The 14,166-nt window shown below is 55.2% G+C and overlaps 1 protein-coding gene and 5 non-coding genes across 6 annotated transcripts in view; all 6 read right to left on the bottom strand.

Moving 5' to 3' along the window:
- Positions 1-14,166, bottom strand: part of LOC130092588 (uncharacterized) — a 309,454-nt gene that overhangs the window by 271,296 nt on the left and 23,992 nt on the right. The window lies entirely within an intron of this gene.
- On the bottom strand, positions 12,569-12,640 carry trnaq-cug (transfer RNA glutamine (anticodon CUG)). The gene has a single exon. It is a non-coding gene; the product is annotated as a tRNA-Gln (tRNA).
- On the bottom strand, positions 12,849-12,920 carry trnaq-uug (transfer RNA glutamine (anticodon UUG)). The gene has a single exon. It is a non-coding gene; the product is annotated as a tRNA-Gln (tRNA).
- trnaf-gaa (transfer RNA phenylalanine (anticodon GAA)) lies at positions 13,046-13,118 on the bottom strand. The gene has a single exon. It is a non-coding gene; the product is annotated as a tRNA-Phe (tRNA).
- On the bottom strand, positions 13,217-13,290 carry trnai-aau (transfer RNA isoleucine (anticodon AAU)). The gene has a single exon. It is a non-coding gene; the product is annotated as a tRNA-Ile (tRNA).
- On the bottom strand, positions 13,916-13,988 carry trnak-cuu (transfer RNA lysine (anticodon CUU)). Its single transcript has one exon. It is a non-coding gene; the product is annotated as a tRNA-Lys (tRNA).

Raw genomic sequence — 14,166 nt, forward strand, 5'->3', positions numbered from 1 at the left:
TACTCTGGGATCATGGGGGGCCCATGGGTACCTACTCACACCCGGAGTTTGGAGTTCCAAGTCGGCGTGGTTTCCGAGATACACCCGGTCAAAGCCTGGTTATGGCATTTCCACAGACAGCCTATATGGGACCCATCGGATAACTTACAGATGGGATGCTGTTTTCGACTTAGACATTTTCTAACTCTAACCCCTCTGGTAGGGACCCCCACCCTGGTCCACCCTCTGCCCGACTCAGAGAACCAGAGCTCCGGGCAGGGATACCCACCCTGGTCAACCCTCCGCCCGACTCAGGACAACCAGAGCTCCGGGCAGGAACCCCCACCCTGGTCCACCCTCTGCCCGACTCGGAGAACCAGAGCTCCGGGCAGGGACCCCCACCCTGGTCCACCCTCTGCCCGACTCAGAGAACCAGAGCTACCCCAGAGCAAAGGCCTCCACCCTCACCCGAGCACCAGGCGAACCCGGGGGTCCCAAACTTAAGCCCGGGCATTATTGTCCCAGCCACCCCGCGCCACCAGAGAACCAGGCCACTGGTAACCCAAAATCGACTTAGGTTTTGGCGGCCGCTCTGGTTCTCTGGTTCCCTCGGCCGAGGTTCTCCGGCTCTAGCCCGACTTGGAGAACCAGAGCTCTGGGCAGGGACCCCCACCCTGGTCCACCCTCTGCCCGACTCGGAGAACCAGAGCTACCCCAGAGCAAAGGCCTCCACCCTCACCCGGGCACCAGGCGAACCCGGGGGTCCCAAACTTAAGCCCGGGCATTATTGTCCCAGCCACCCCGCGCCACCAGAGAACCAGGCCACTGGTAACCCAAAATCGACTTAGGTTTTGGCGGCCGCTCTGGTTCTCTGGTTCCCTCCGGCCGAGGTTCTCCGGCTCTAGCCCGACTTGGAGAACCAGAGCTCTGGGCAGGGACCCCCACCCTGGTCCACCCTCTGCCCGACTCGGAGAACCAGAGCAAAGGCCTCCACCCTCACCCGAGCACCAGGCGAACCCCGGGGTCCCAAACTTAAGCCCGGGCATTACTGTCCAAGCCACCCCGCGCCACCAGAGAACCGGGCCACTGGTAACCCAAAATCGACTTAGGTTTTGGATTGCTCCTGGAGGCCCCCTCCCTCCAGGATTTTTTCGCCAGCCAGAGTGCACCCTGGCTGGGCTCGGATTGCTCCTGGAGGCCCTCTCCCTCCAGATTTTTTTTACCCAGTCAGGATTGATGTTTTCCCCAGTCAGGGGGCATTATTGGCTTGGATTTTACCCCAGCCAGAGTACACCCTGGCTGGCCTTGGATTGCTCTTGGAGGCCCTCTCCCTCCAGATTTTTTTCCCCCAGTCAGGATAAACGTTTTCCCCAGTCAGGATTTTGTTTTATCCCCAGACAGAGTGAGCCCTGGCTGGGCTTGGATTGCTCCTGGAGGCCCTCTCCCTCCAGGATGTTTTCCCCAGTCACGATAAACGTTTTCCCCAGTCAGGGGGCACTATTGGCTTGGATTTTACCCCAGCCAGAGTACACCCTGGCTGGCCTTGGATTGCTCCTGGAGGCCCTCTCCCTCCAGGATTTATGCCCAGCCAGAATGCCCCCTGGCTGGGCTTGGATTGCTCTTGGAGGCCCTCTCCCTCCAGGACTTCCAGAGCTCCATGGCACGGCCAAATTTATATTTTAACCCAGTCAGAGCGCACACTGGCTGGGTTTGGATTGCTCTTGGAGGCCCTCTCCCTCCAGATTTTTTTTCCCCAGTCAGGATAAATGTTTTCCCCAGTCAGGATTTTGTTTTATCCCCAGACAGAGTGAGCCCTGGCTGGGCTTGGATTGCTCCTGGAGGCCCTCTCCCTCCAGGATGTTTTCCCCAGTCACGATAAACGTTTTCCCCAGTCAGGGGGCACTATTGGCTTGGATTTTACCCCAGCCAGAGTACACCCTGGCTGGCCTTGGATTGCTCCTGGAGGCCCTCTCCCTCCAGGATTTATGCCCAGCCAGAATGCCCCCTGGCTGGGCTTGGATTGCTCTTGGAGGCCCTCTCCCTCCAGGACTTCCAGAGCTCCATGACACGGCCAAATTTATATTTTAACCCAGTCAGAGCGCACACTGGCTGGGTTTGGATTGCTCTTGGAGGCCCTCTCCCTCCAGATTTTTTTTCCCCAGTCAGGATAAATGTTTTCCCCAGTCAGGATTTTGTTTTATCCCCAGACAGAGTGAGCCCTGGCTGGGCTTGGATTGCTCCTGGAGGCCCTCTCCCTCCAGGATGTTTTCCCCAGTCACGATAAACGTTTTCCCCAGTCAGGGGCCACTATTGGCTTGGATTTTACCCCAGCCAGAGTACACCCTGGCTGGCCTTGGATTGCTCCTGGAGGCCCTCTCCCTCCAGGATTTATGCCCAGCCAGAATGCCCCCTGGCTGGGCTTGGATTGCTCTTGGAGGCCCTCTCCCTCCAGGACTTCCAGAGCTCCATGACACGGCCAAATTTATATTTTAACCCAGTCAGAGCGCACACTGGCTGGGTTTGGATTGCTCCTGGAGGCCCTCTCCCTCCAGGATTTTTACCCCAGCTAGAGTGCACCCTGGCTGGGCTTGGATTGCTCCTGGAGGCCCTCTCCCTCCAGGATTTTTTTCCCCAGTCACAATAAACGTTTTCCCCAGTCAGGGGGCACTATTGGCTTGGATTTTACCCCAGCCAAAGTGCACCCTGGTTGGGCTTGGTTTGCTCTTTGTACCTCTCCTCATAAAACCCCGGAGGTCCATTTTAGGACCGTCTTAGCTTCAGATGGACCTCCAGGGGTGGCGGTTAAATCTGCCTTTGACCCAGGATGGGCCACCTTCCCCGGGGCAGGCCGAGGAGTCTCGAGTGCCTGGAGCTCCATGAGTAACGCAACGTTTTGGACTTAGGTTTTGGATTGCTCCTGGAGGCCCCCTCCCTCCAGGATTTTTACCCAGCAAGAGTGCACCCTGGCTGGGCTTGGATTGCTCCTGGAGGCCCTCTCCCTCCAGGAGGTTTTCTCCAGTCACGATAAACGTTTTCCCCAGTCAGGGGGCACTATTGGCTTGGATTTTACCCCAGCCAGAGTACACCCTGGCTGGCCTTGGACTGCTCCTGGAGGCCCTCTCCCTCCAGGATTTATGCCCAGCCAGAGTGACCCCTGGCTGGGCTTGGATTGCTCCTGGAGGCCCTCTCCCTCCAGGACTTCCAGAGCTCCATGGCACGGACAAATTTATATTTTACCCTAGTCAGAGCGCACACTGGCTGGGCTTGGATTGCTCCTGGAGGCCCTCTCCCTCCAGGATTTATCCCCAGCCAGAGTGCACCCTGGCTGGGCTTTGTTTGCTCTTTGTACCTCTCCTCATAAAACCCCTGAGGTCCATTTTAGGACCGTCTTAGCTTCAGATGGACCTCCAGGGGTGGCGGTTAAATCTGCCTTTGACCCAGGATGGGCCACCTTCCCCGGGGCAGGCCGAGGAGTCTCGAGTGCCTGGAGCTCCATGAGTAACGCAACGTTTTGGACTTAGGTTTTGGATTGCTCCTGGAGGCCCCCTCCCTCCAGGATTTTTACCCAGCAAGAGTGCACCCTGGCTGGGCTTGGATTACTCCTGGAGGCCCTCTCCCTCCAGGACTTCCAGAGCTCCATGGCACGGACAAATTTATATTTTACCCCAGCCAGAGTGCACCCTGGCTGGGCTTGGATTGCTCCTGGAGGCCCTCTCCCTCCAGGAGGTTTTCCCCAGTCACGATAAACGTTTTCCCCAGTCAGGGGGCACTATTGGCTTGGATTTTACCCCAGCCAGAGTACACCCTGGCTGGCCTTGGATTGCTCCTGGAGGCCCTCTCCCTCCAGGATTTATGCCCAGCCAGAGTGACCCCTGGCTGGGCTTGGATTGCTCCTGGAGGCCCTCTCCCTCCAGGACTTCCAGAGCTCCATGGCACGGAAAAATTTATATTTTACCCTAGTCAGAGCGCACACTGGCTGGGCTTGGATTGCTCCTGGAGGCCCTCTCCCTCCAGGATTTATCCCCAGCCAGAGTGCACCCTGGCTGGGCTTGGTTTGCTCTTTGTACCTCTCCTCATAAAACCCCGGAGGTCCATTTTAGGACCGTCTTAGCTTCAGATGGACCCCCAGGGGTGGCGGTTATATCTGCCTTTGACCCAGGATGGGCCACCTTCCCCGGGGCAGGCCGAGGAGTCCCGAGTGCCTGGAGCTCCATGAGTAACGCAACATTTTGGACTTAGGTTTTGGATTGCTCCTGGAGGCCCCCTCCCTCCAGGATTTTTACCCAGCCAGAGTGCACCCTGGCTTGGCTTGGATTGTTCCTGGAGGCCCTCTCCCTCCAGGACTTCCAGAGCTCCATGGCACGGACAAATTTATATTTTACCCCAGCCAGAGTGCACCCTGGCTGGGCTTGGATTGCTCCTGGAGGCCCTCTCCCTCCAGGATTTTTTCCCCAGTCACGATAAACATTTTCCCCAGTCAGGGGGCACTATTGGCTTGGATTTTACCCCAGCCAGAGTGCACCCTGGTTGGGCTTGGATTGCTCTTTGTACCTCTCCTCATAAAACCCCGGAGGTCCATTATAGTACCGTCTTAGCTTCAGATGGACCTCCAGGGGTGGCGGTTAAATCTGCCTTTGACCCAGGACGGGCCACCTACCCCGGGGCAGGCCGAGGAGTCTCGAGTGCCTGGAGCTCCATGAGTAACGCAACGTTTTGGACTTAGGTTTTGGATTGCTCCTGGAGGCCCCCTCCCTCCAGGATTTTTACCCAGCCAGAGTGCACCCTGGCTGGGCTTGGATTGTTCCTGGAGGCCCTCTCCCTCCAGGACTTCCAGAGCTCCATGGCACGGACAAATTTATATTTTACCCCAGCCAGAGTGCACCCTGGCTGGGCTTGGATTGCTCCTGGAGGCCCTCTCCCTCCAGGATTTTTTCCCCAGTCACGATAAACGTTTTCCCCAGTCAGGGGGCACTATTGGCTTGGATTTTACCCCAGCCAGAGTGCACCCTGGTTGGACTTGGATTGCTCTTGGTACCTCTCCTCATAAAACCCCGGAGGTCCATTTTAGGACCGTCTTAGCTTCAGATGGACCTCCAGGGGTGGCGGTTAAATCTGCCTTTGACCCAGGACGGGCCACCTTCCCCGGGGCAGGCCGAGGAGTCTCGAGTGCCTGGAGCTCCATGAGTAACGCAACGTTTTGGACTTAGGTTTTGGATTGCTCCTGGAGGCCCCCTCCCTCCAGGATTTTTACCCAGCCAGAGTGCACCCTGGCTGGGCTTGGATTGCTCCTGGAGGCCCTCTCCCTCCAGGATTTTTTCCCCAGTCAGGATAAAGGTTTTCCCCAGTCAGGGGGCACTATTGGCTTGGATTTTACCCCAGCCAGAGTACACCCTGGCTGGCCTTGGATTGCTCCTGGAGGCCCTCTCCCTCCAGGATTTATGCCCAGCCAGAGTGCCCCCTGGCTGGGCTTGGATTGCTCTTGGAGGCCCTCTCCCTCCAGATTTTTTCCCCCAGTCAGGATAAAGGTTTTCCCCAGTCAGGGGGCACTATTGGCTTGGATTTTTACCCCAGCCAGAGTGCACCCTGGCTGGGCTTGGTTTGCTCTTTGTACCTCTCCTCATAAAACCCCGGAGGTCCATTTTAGGACCGTCTTAGCTTCATATGGACCTCCAGGGGTTGCGGCTAAATCTGCCTTTCACCCAGGACAGGCCACCTTCCCCGGGGCAGGCCGAGGAGTCCCGAGTGCCTGGAGCTACATGAGTACCACAACGTTTTGGACTTAGGTTTTGGATTGCTCCTGGAGGCCCCCTCCCTCCAGGATTTTTCCCCAGCCAGAGTGCACCCTGGCTGGGCTTGGATTGCTCCTGGAGGCCCTCTCCCTCCAGATTTTTTTTTTCCCCAGTCAGGATAAACGTTTTCCCCAGTCAGGGGGGCACTCTTGGCTTGGATTTTCCCCTGCCAGAGAGCCCCCTGGCTGGGCTTGGATTGCTCTTGGAGGCCCTCTCCCTCCAGATTTTTTTCCCCCCAGTCAGGATAAACGTTTTCCCCAGTCAGGGGGGCACTCTTGGCTTGGATTTTCCCCTGCCAGAGAGCCCCCTGGCTGGGCTTGGATTGCTCTTGGAGGCCCTCTCCCTCCAGATTTTTTTTCCCCCAGTCAGGATAAACGTTTTCCCCAGTCAGGGGGGCACTCTTGGCATGGATTTTCCCCTGCCAGAGAGCCCCCTGGCTGGGCTTGGATTGCTCCTGGAGGCCCTCTCCCTCCAGAATATTTTCCCCTGTCAGGATTTTCCCCAGTCAGGATTTTTTCCCCAACAAGGGGGCACTCTTGGATCTTCCCCAGCCAGAAAGTCCCCTGGCTGGGCTTGGATTTCTCCTGGAGGCCCTCACCCTCCAGGAGTTTTTCCCCAGCCACAGTGCTGGGCTTGGATTGCTCCTTTTACCTCTCCTATATAACCCCGGAGGTCCATTTTAGGACCGTCTTAGCTCCAGATGGACCTCCAGGGGTGGGGGTTAAATCTGCCTTTGACCCAGGACGGGCCACCCACCCCGGGGCTGGCTGAGGAGTCCAGGAGTGCCTGGATCCTCAAGGGCACCACAACAAATTCAGCCCCAGAATCAAGCCCCAAGATCGGGACCCCAGAGAGGCTCAAGCCCCAGGGTCAACCCCTGAGAATCAAGCCTCAATGGAGGACACTGTTGCAGGGTACCCTCTCGCACCAGCAGGCCCCAGGGTGAACTGCGGCGAAAGGGGATCCCAGCCGGGTATGAAGCAGGGTGGCCCGGCCTGGGCAGACTCACCTACGAGCGCATGTAGTTACATGGATGGTAACCCACTGCGAAAATTTTAAATAGCCCGTAACTCGGCGAAAGTGAGCTCAATGGAACCATCTCGCCAAACTGAAAAGAACGATACCAGTCTCATGATTTTTGGTGGTGTTTTCGCTGAGATATTAGCCAAAAACGACCACATCAAATTTGGGCGACATCCGATTGGTTGCAGCCACTGGATATCTTATCAAGCTACAGTTTAGTGTGTTTATTGAGTTTTTTTTAGGTAAAGGCTACTTTACAACACACAGGGACCACAATCCAACACAATGGTGTGCATTACAGATATTAATTGTGCAAAATTAGCATAAAATCATACTGTCCAGGGGGAGCCTACAGGGGCTCCGTCGAATAAGTTGCGGTTGGGATGTTTTGGTTGAAGTCCCACCTGCAAGTTATTTTACAGAGCCCCTGTACGCTCCCCGTGGACATTGCATTAAAAGGTCATATTTCATAAATAAAATGGTTATTTGTGGTCAAGCCTACTGTACACCACTCTGGGGACACAGCACAACACACTGATGTACATTACAGATATTAATTGTGCAAAATTAGCATAAAATCATACTGTACAGGGGGAGCCTACAGGGGCTCCGTCAAATAAGTTGCGGTTGGTATGTTTTGGTTGAAGTCCCACCTGCAACTAATTTGACGGAGCCCCTGTATGCTCCCCGTGGACATTGCATTAAAAGGTCATATTTCATAAATAAAGTGGTTATTTGCGGTCAAGCCTACTGTACTCCACTCAGGGGACACAGCACAACACACTGATGTACATTACAGATATTAATTGTGCAAAATTTGCATAAAATCATACTGTTCACGGGGATCCTACAGGGGCTCCGTCGAATGAGTTGCGGGTGGGATGCTGTTTTTAACTTAGACATTTTCAGCGGGTGAATCCCCGTAATTACGAGGCGATTTCAACACATGTGTTGAAGGCCAGTGAGTATTAAGCTACAGGTTTGATGCTTATTTTGACCGGGTGTATCTTAAGAACCAAGCCGACTTTTGGCTCCATACTAGGGGGTCATGGGGGGCCCATGAGTACCTACCCACGCCCGGAGTTTGGAGCTCCAAGTCGGTCTGGTTTCCGAGATACACCCGGTCAAAGTTCCACAGGAAGTTGCAATATCTTTGGAACCAAGCCGACTTGAGGCTCCATACTCTGGGGTCATGGGGGGCCCATAGGTACCTACCAACACCCGGAGATTGGAGCTCCAAGTCGGCGTGGTTTCCGAGATACACCCGGTCAAAATCCCACAGGAAGTTGCCATATCTCGGGAACCAAGCCGAATTGGGGCTCCATACTCTGGGGTCACAGGGGGGCCCATAGGTACCTACCAACACCCGGAGATTGGAGCGCCAAGTTGGCGTGGTTTCCGAGATAGACCCAGTCAAAGCTGGACCGGAAGTTGCAGTATCTCAGAAACGGAAGGTCGCAGCAGCTGGAAACGGTGGGGTCTGAAGGGCCCCAATGGGCCCCTCTCATGCCCGGAGTTTGGAGCTCCAACTCGGCTTAACTCCCGAGATACACCCGGTTATACATAAGGAACTTTTGCAGAAAACGGTCTATATCTCGGAAATGACGGGTCCCAGCGGATCGTCATTTGGGGTGGTGAGGGGTCCCTAGGGGCCCTCTCAGACCCCAGAGTCCCGAGGTTCTGAGACCCTTACTTCTGAAGTGAACCCTTTCCTGTTGGGCCCCGTATCTCAGACCGTGGGGGCGCTAGAAGCACGGGCTAGGGCGCGTTGGAGAGGGCCCCTCGGGACCCTACTTTGACCCGAGTTTGGTGTCTCTAGGTGGTTGGGTCCCCGAGTTATAGCCGTTTAAATTTCGGAGCCCACCTGCAACTCATTTGACAGACCCCCTGTAAGCTCCCCGTGGATATTGCATTAAAAGGTCATTTTTCATAAATAAAGTGATTTTTTGTGGTCAAGCCTACTGTACACCCCTCAGGGGACACAGCACAACACACTGATGTACATTACAGATATTGACTGTGCAAAATTGGCATAAAATCATACTGTTCACGGGGAGCCTACAGGGGCTCCGTCGAATGAGTTGCGGGTGGGATGCAGTTTTCTACTTAGACATTTTCAGCGGGTGAATCCCCGTAATTACGAGGCGATATCAACACATGTGTGGAAGTCCCACGGGTGCCTCCCCATGCCTGGAGTATGGACCTCCAAGTCGGCTTGCTTTCCGAGATACACCCGGTCAAAGTCACATTTTTGACCGGGCATAACTCCAAAGCCAAGCCGACTTTGGGCTCCATACTCTGGGGTAATGGGGGGCCCATGGGTGCCTACCCAAGCCAGGAGTATGGACCTCCAAGTCGGCGTGGTTTCTAAGATACACCCGGTCAAACCTGGACAGGAAGTGGCCGTATCTCGGAAACGGTAGGTCCCACGAGCCGGGGACGGTGGGGTCTGAAGGGCCCCAATGGGCCCCCCTCATGCCCGGAGTTTGGAGCTCCAAGTCGGCGTGGTTTCTGAGATACACCCGATCAAACCTGGACAGGAAGTGGCCGTATCTCGGAAACAGAAGGGCCCACGAGCCGGGGACGGTGGGGTCTGAAGGGCCCCAATGGGCCCCCCAAATGCCCGGAGTTTGGAGCTCCAACTCGGCTTAACTCCCGAGATACACCCGGTTATACAAAAGGGACTTTTGGACAAAACGATCTATATCTCTGAAATGACGGGCCCCAGCGGATCGTGCTTCGGAGCAGTGAGGGGTCGCTAGGGGCCCTCTCAGACCCCAGAGTCCCGAGCCTCTAGGACCCTTCCTTCTGAAGTAACCCCCTTTCCTGTTGGGCCCCGTATCTCGGACCGTGGGGGCGCTAGAAGCACGGGCTAGGGCGCGTTGGAGAGGGCCCCTCGGGACCCTACTTTGACCCGAGTTTGGTGTCTCTAGGCGGTTGGGTCCCCGAGTTATAGCCGTTTAAAGTTCGGAGCCCACCTGCAACTCATTTGACGGACCCCCTGTAGGCTCCCCGTGGAAATTGCATTAAAAGGTAATATTTCATAAATTAGGTGGTTATTTGTGGTCAGGCCTACTGTACACCCCTCAGGGGACACAGCACAACACACTGATGTACATTACATAAATTAATTGTGCAAAATTTGCATAAAATCATACTGTCCACGGGGAGAATACAGGGGCTCCGTCGAATGAGTTGCGGGTGGGATGCTCTTTTTAACTTTGACATTTTCAGCGGGTGAATCCCCGTAATTACGAGGCCATTTCTACACATGTGTGGAAGTCCCACGGGTGCCTCCCCATGCCCGGAGTATGGACCTCCAAGTCGGCTTGCTTTCCGAGATACACCCGGTCAAAGTCCCATTTTTGACCGGGCATAACTCCAAAGCCAAGCCGACTTTGGGCTCCATACTCTGGGGTAATGGGGGGCCCATGGGTGCCTACCCACGCCCGGAGTATGGACCTCCAAGTCGGCTTGGTTTCCGAGATACACCCGGTCAAACCTGGACAGGAAGTGGCCGTATCTCGGAAACGGAAGGTCCCACGAGCCGGGGACGGTGGGGTCTGAAGGGCCCCAATGGGCCCTCCTCAGGCCCGGAGTTTGGAGCTCCAACTCGGCTTAACTCCCGAGATACACCCGGTTATACAAAAGGGACTTTTGGACAAAACGATCTATATCTCGGAAATGACGGGCCCCAGCGGATCGTACTTCGGAGCAGTGAGGGGTCGCTAGGGGCCCTCTCAGTCCCCAGAGTCCCGAGCCTCTAGGACCCTTCCTTCTGAAGTGAACCCTTTCCTGTTGGGCCCCGTATCTCGGACCGTGGGGGCGCTAGAAGCACGGGCTAGGGCGCGTTGGAGAGGGCCCCTCGGGACCCTACTTTGACCCGAGTTTGGTGTCTCTAGGCGGTTGGGTCCCCGAGTTATAGCCGTTTAAAGTTCGGAGCCCACCTGCAACTCATTTGACGGACCCCCTGTAGGCTCCCCGTGGAAATTGCATTAAAAGGTCATATTTCATAAATAAAGTGATTATTTGTGGTCAAGCCTACTGTACACCCCTCAGGGGACACAGCACAACACACTGATTTACATTACAGATATTGATTGTGCAAAATTGGCATAAAATCATACTGTTCACGGGGAGCCTACAGGGGCTCCGTCGAATGAGTTGCGGGTGGGATGCTCTTTTTAACTTTGACATTTTCAGCGGGTGAATCCCCGTAATTACGAGGCGATTTCAACACATGTGTGGAAGTCCCACGGGTGCCTCCCCATGCCTGGAGTATGGACCTCCAAGTCGGCTTGCTTTCCGAGATACACCCGGTCAAAGTCACATTTTTGACCGGGCATAACTCCAAAGCCAAGCCGACTTTGGGCTCCATACTCTGGGGTAATGGGGGGCCCATGGGTGCCTACCCACGCCCGGAGTATGGACCTCCAAGTCGGCTTGGTTTCCGAGATACACCCGGTCAAACCTGGACAGGAAGTGGCCGTATCTCGGAAACGGAAGGTCCCACGAGCCGGGGACGGTGGGGTCTTTGGAGTTTGGAGCTCCCTGTGGACACTGCATTAAAAGGTCATGTTTCATGAATAAAGTGGTCATTTGCGGTGACCGGCATCGATCCCTGCCCCCTGGCTTCATTTAGGCTGTAAGGGGACAAATAGACGGCCCCGCCCACCCCGCGACTTCGGCCAATGGCGTGGAGCGGGCGTGCGGGAAAAAGGCTGTAAGGGGGACGGATATGCTCTCCGTGGACAGGGGGCGTGTCCGGGATCGATCCCCGCCCCCAGCTTCATTTAGGCTGTAAGGGGACATAATGGGCTCTCCGTGGACAGCCCCGCCCACCCCGCGACTTCGGCCAATGGCGTGGAGCGGGTGTGAGGGAAAAAGGCTGTAAGGGGGACGGATACGCTCTCCGTGGACAGGGGGCGTGTCCGGGATCGATCCCCGCCCCCTAACTTCATTTAGGCTGTAAGGGGACATAATGGGCTCTCCGTGGACAGCCCCGCCCACCCCGCGACTTCGGCCAATGGCGTGGAGTGGGTGTGAGGGAAAAAGGCTGTAAGGGGGACGGATACGCTCTCCGTGGACAGGGGGCGTGTCCGGGATCGATCCCCGCCCCCTAACTTCATTTAGGCTGTAAGGGGACATAATGGGCTCTCCGTGGACAATAATAGGCTGTCAGGGGGCACTCTGGGCACTTGGTGGACAAGAGGAAGACTATGGTAGGGGATAGGCTGTCAGGGGGAAACCTAACGCACTCCGTGGACAAAAGGATGAAGAATAAGCTGACAGGGGGATGGTATGTGCAGTTCGTGGACAAAGGGGCCCCCGTGGACATCGTAGGCCCTCTGTGGAAACCCCCGGTGGAGCGAGATCGCCCCCTAGAGGTGTACGTCAAGGGCCCTACAGGACATGCACTGCATTGTCACGCCTTACCCCCAAAAACGAAAAATGTACATTTCACCGTTCACTACAATGGCAAATGGGCGTCCATATGCTGCAGCGGGCCCACCGAGTGCTTAAGCGTACAATGGCAATTTAAATGAATGGGGAAAATACCACGAACTGCACCACTTCCCTTACGCAAAACAAGTTAAAAAGTTTCCACCGAGATTTGAACTTGGATCGCTGGATTCAAAGCCCAGAGTGCTAACCATTGCACCATGGAACCACCACACGCTGGTCTCTGGTGGTCTGAGAGGCAGATAGCGATGAGGCTAGGTGGAATCAGAAAAGTTTTTTTCGGACGAGGTCCTGCGCACATTCCTGGCAAAAGCAGGTCCCACCGAGATTTGAACTCGGATCGCTGGATTCAGAGTCCAGAATGCTAACCATTACACCATGGAACCTTGGCGTGGGTAGCCTTTTCCCACCGAGCAGCAGAGGTGTTTAGTCATTCAGCCCAGAAGCGCGACAGCAAAGAGCACGTGAAGCCTTTTCTTTTTAAGCCCATGTTTCCCCGATCTCGACTGGCTTTTAGAGTGCCAGTTTCACCGCCACATCAGCAGTTGCGCATCAGCTCTGTTTTTTTCCGCCCTTCCGCAAAACAAGCTAAAAAGGTTCCACCAAGATTTGAACTCGGATCGCTGGATTCAAAGCCCAGAGTGCTAACCATTACACCATGGAACCACCACACGCTGGTCTTTGGCCGTCTGAGAGGCAGATAGTGATGAGGCTAGGTGGAATCAGGTTAACAGGAGATGACGTTTGCTCACTGGAGACCCTCGACCAAAAACACAGGAACCAGGTTGCTCTGCCAAAACCCAGGATCGAACCAGGGACCTTTAGATCTTCAGTCTAACGCTCTCCCAACTGAGCTATTTCGGCCAGGTCTACTGGCAAATGGTTTGTCCAGCAGGGATTTCTGGGAGACCGCCCGTCACTTTCGAGGTGAGCAGAGCTGAGGGTCCCAGAGAGCAAAAGTGTGGCCAGTACGGGGATCGAACCCACGACCTTGGCGTTATTAGCACCACGCTCTAACCAACTGAGCTAACCGGCCCCGCTCTGACTCCTTTTATCCCCAATTTCCCAGGAATATCCTAGTTGCCCTAGTCAGCTTGAAGAGATTAAAAGCAAAGCCTGAGAACGGGCTCGTCCGGGATTTGAACCCGAGACCTCTCGCACCCTAAGCGAGAATCATACCCCTAGACCAACGAGCCAACACACACATGTCCTTCCTGCTGCTGCCTGGCCGAAAACATTTCCGTTTGCCAGGCTTAAAGCACAAAGGTTTAATTAAATGTACAACTAAACGGTAGCCAGTGCAAAGTTGCCGACACAGAGGAAATACGGTCTCTTTGCTTTGTGAGAACTTGACCTACAAAAAACGCTAGTACATATGGGCGTATGGCAAATCGATTGACCTGATGCCTGATAGGTTACAAGTTACTGGTGCCCTCCTTATGAGAACAAAATCCACATTCGATCAAAGTCGGAAGCTATTGCAGATGCTCGATGGTGTTTTAAAAGGAGTTTTGAGCAGGACCACTCTGGAACACAGGCCTCCACCACCCGGAACAAAACATGAACATTCCATGCACGCGCCACAGCAAACTTGGCAGAAGCAGGTCCCGCCGAGATTTGAACTCGGATCGCTGGATTCAGAGTAGATACGCTAATAGATACGCCCAACGTGGGGCTCGAACCCACGACCCTGAGATTAAGAGTCTCATGCTCTACCGACTGAGCTAGCCGGGCAGCCGCTGTGAGCTGCTTGGGGCTGGTCGCGGTTTTTATCCGTGCCTAAATTGCGCCCGTCATCCGGAGCCTCACATTTCGCACAGGCTTGGCATAGCGTCTCGCGGGTAAAGTCAGGGTTAAGCCTAGAGCCAGGCTCAGAGTGTACTTTGTTTGTTTAAGCCATATATGTTGTTGG

The sequence above is a fragment of the Rhinichthys klamathensis genome, unplaced genomic scaffold, assembly GCF_029890125.1.
Source record: "Rhinichthys klamathensis goyatoka isolate OS25496 unplaced genomic scaffold, OSU_Roscu_1.1 h1tg000176l_1, whole genome shotgun sequence".
NCBI lineage: Eukaryota > Metazoa > Chordata > Actinopteri > Cypriniformes > Leuciscidae > Rhinichthys > Rhinichthys klamathensis.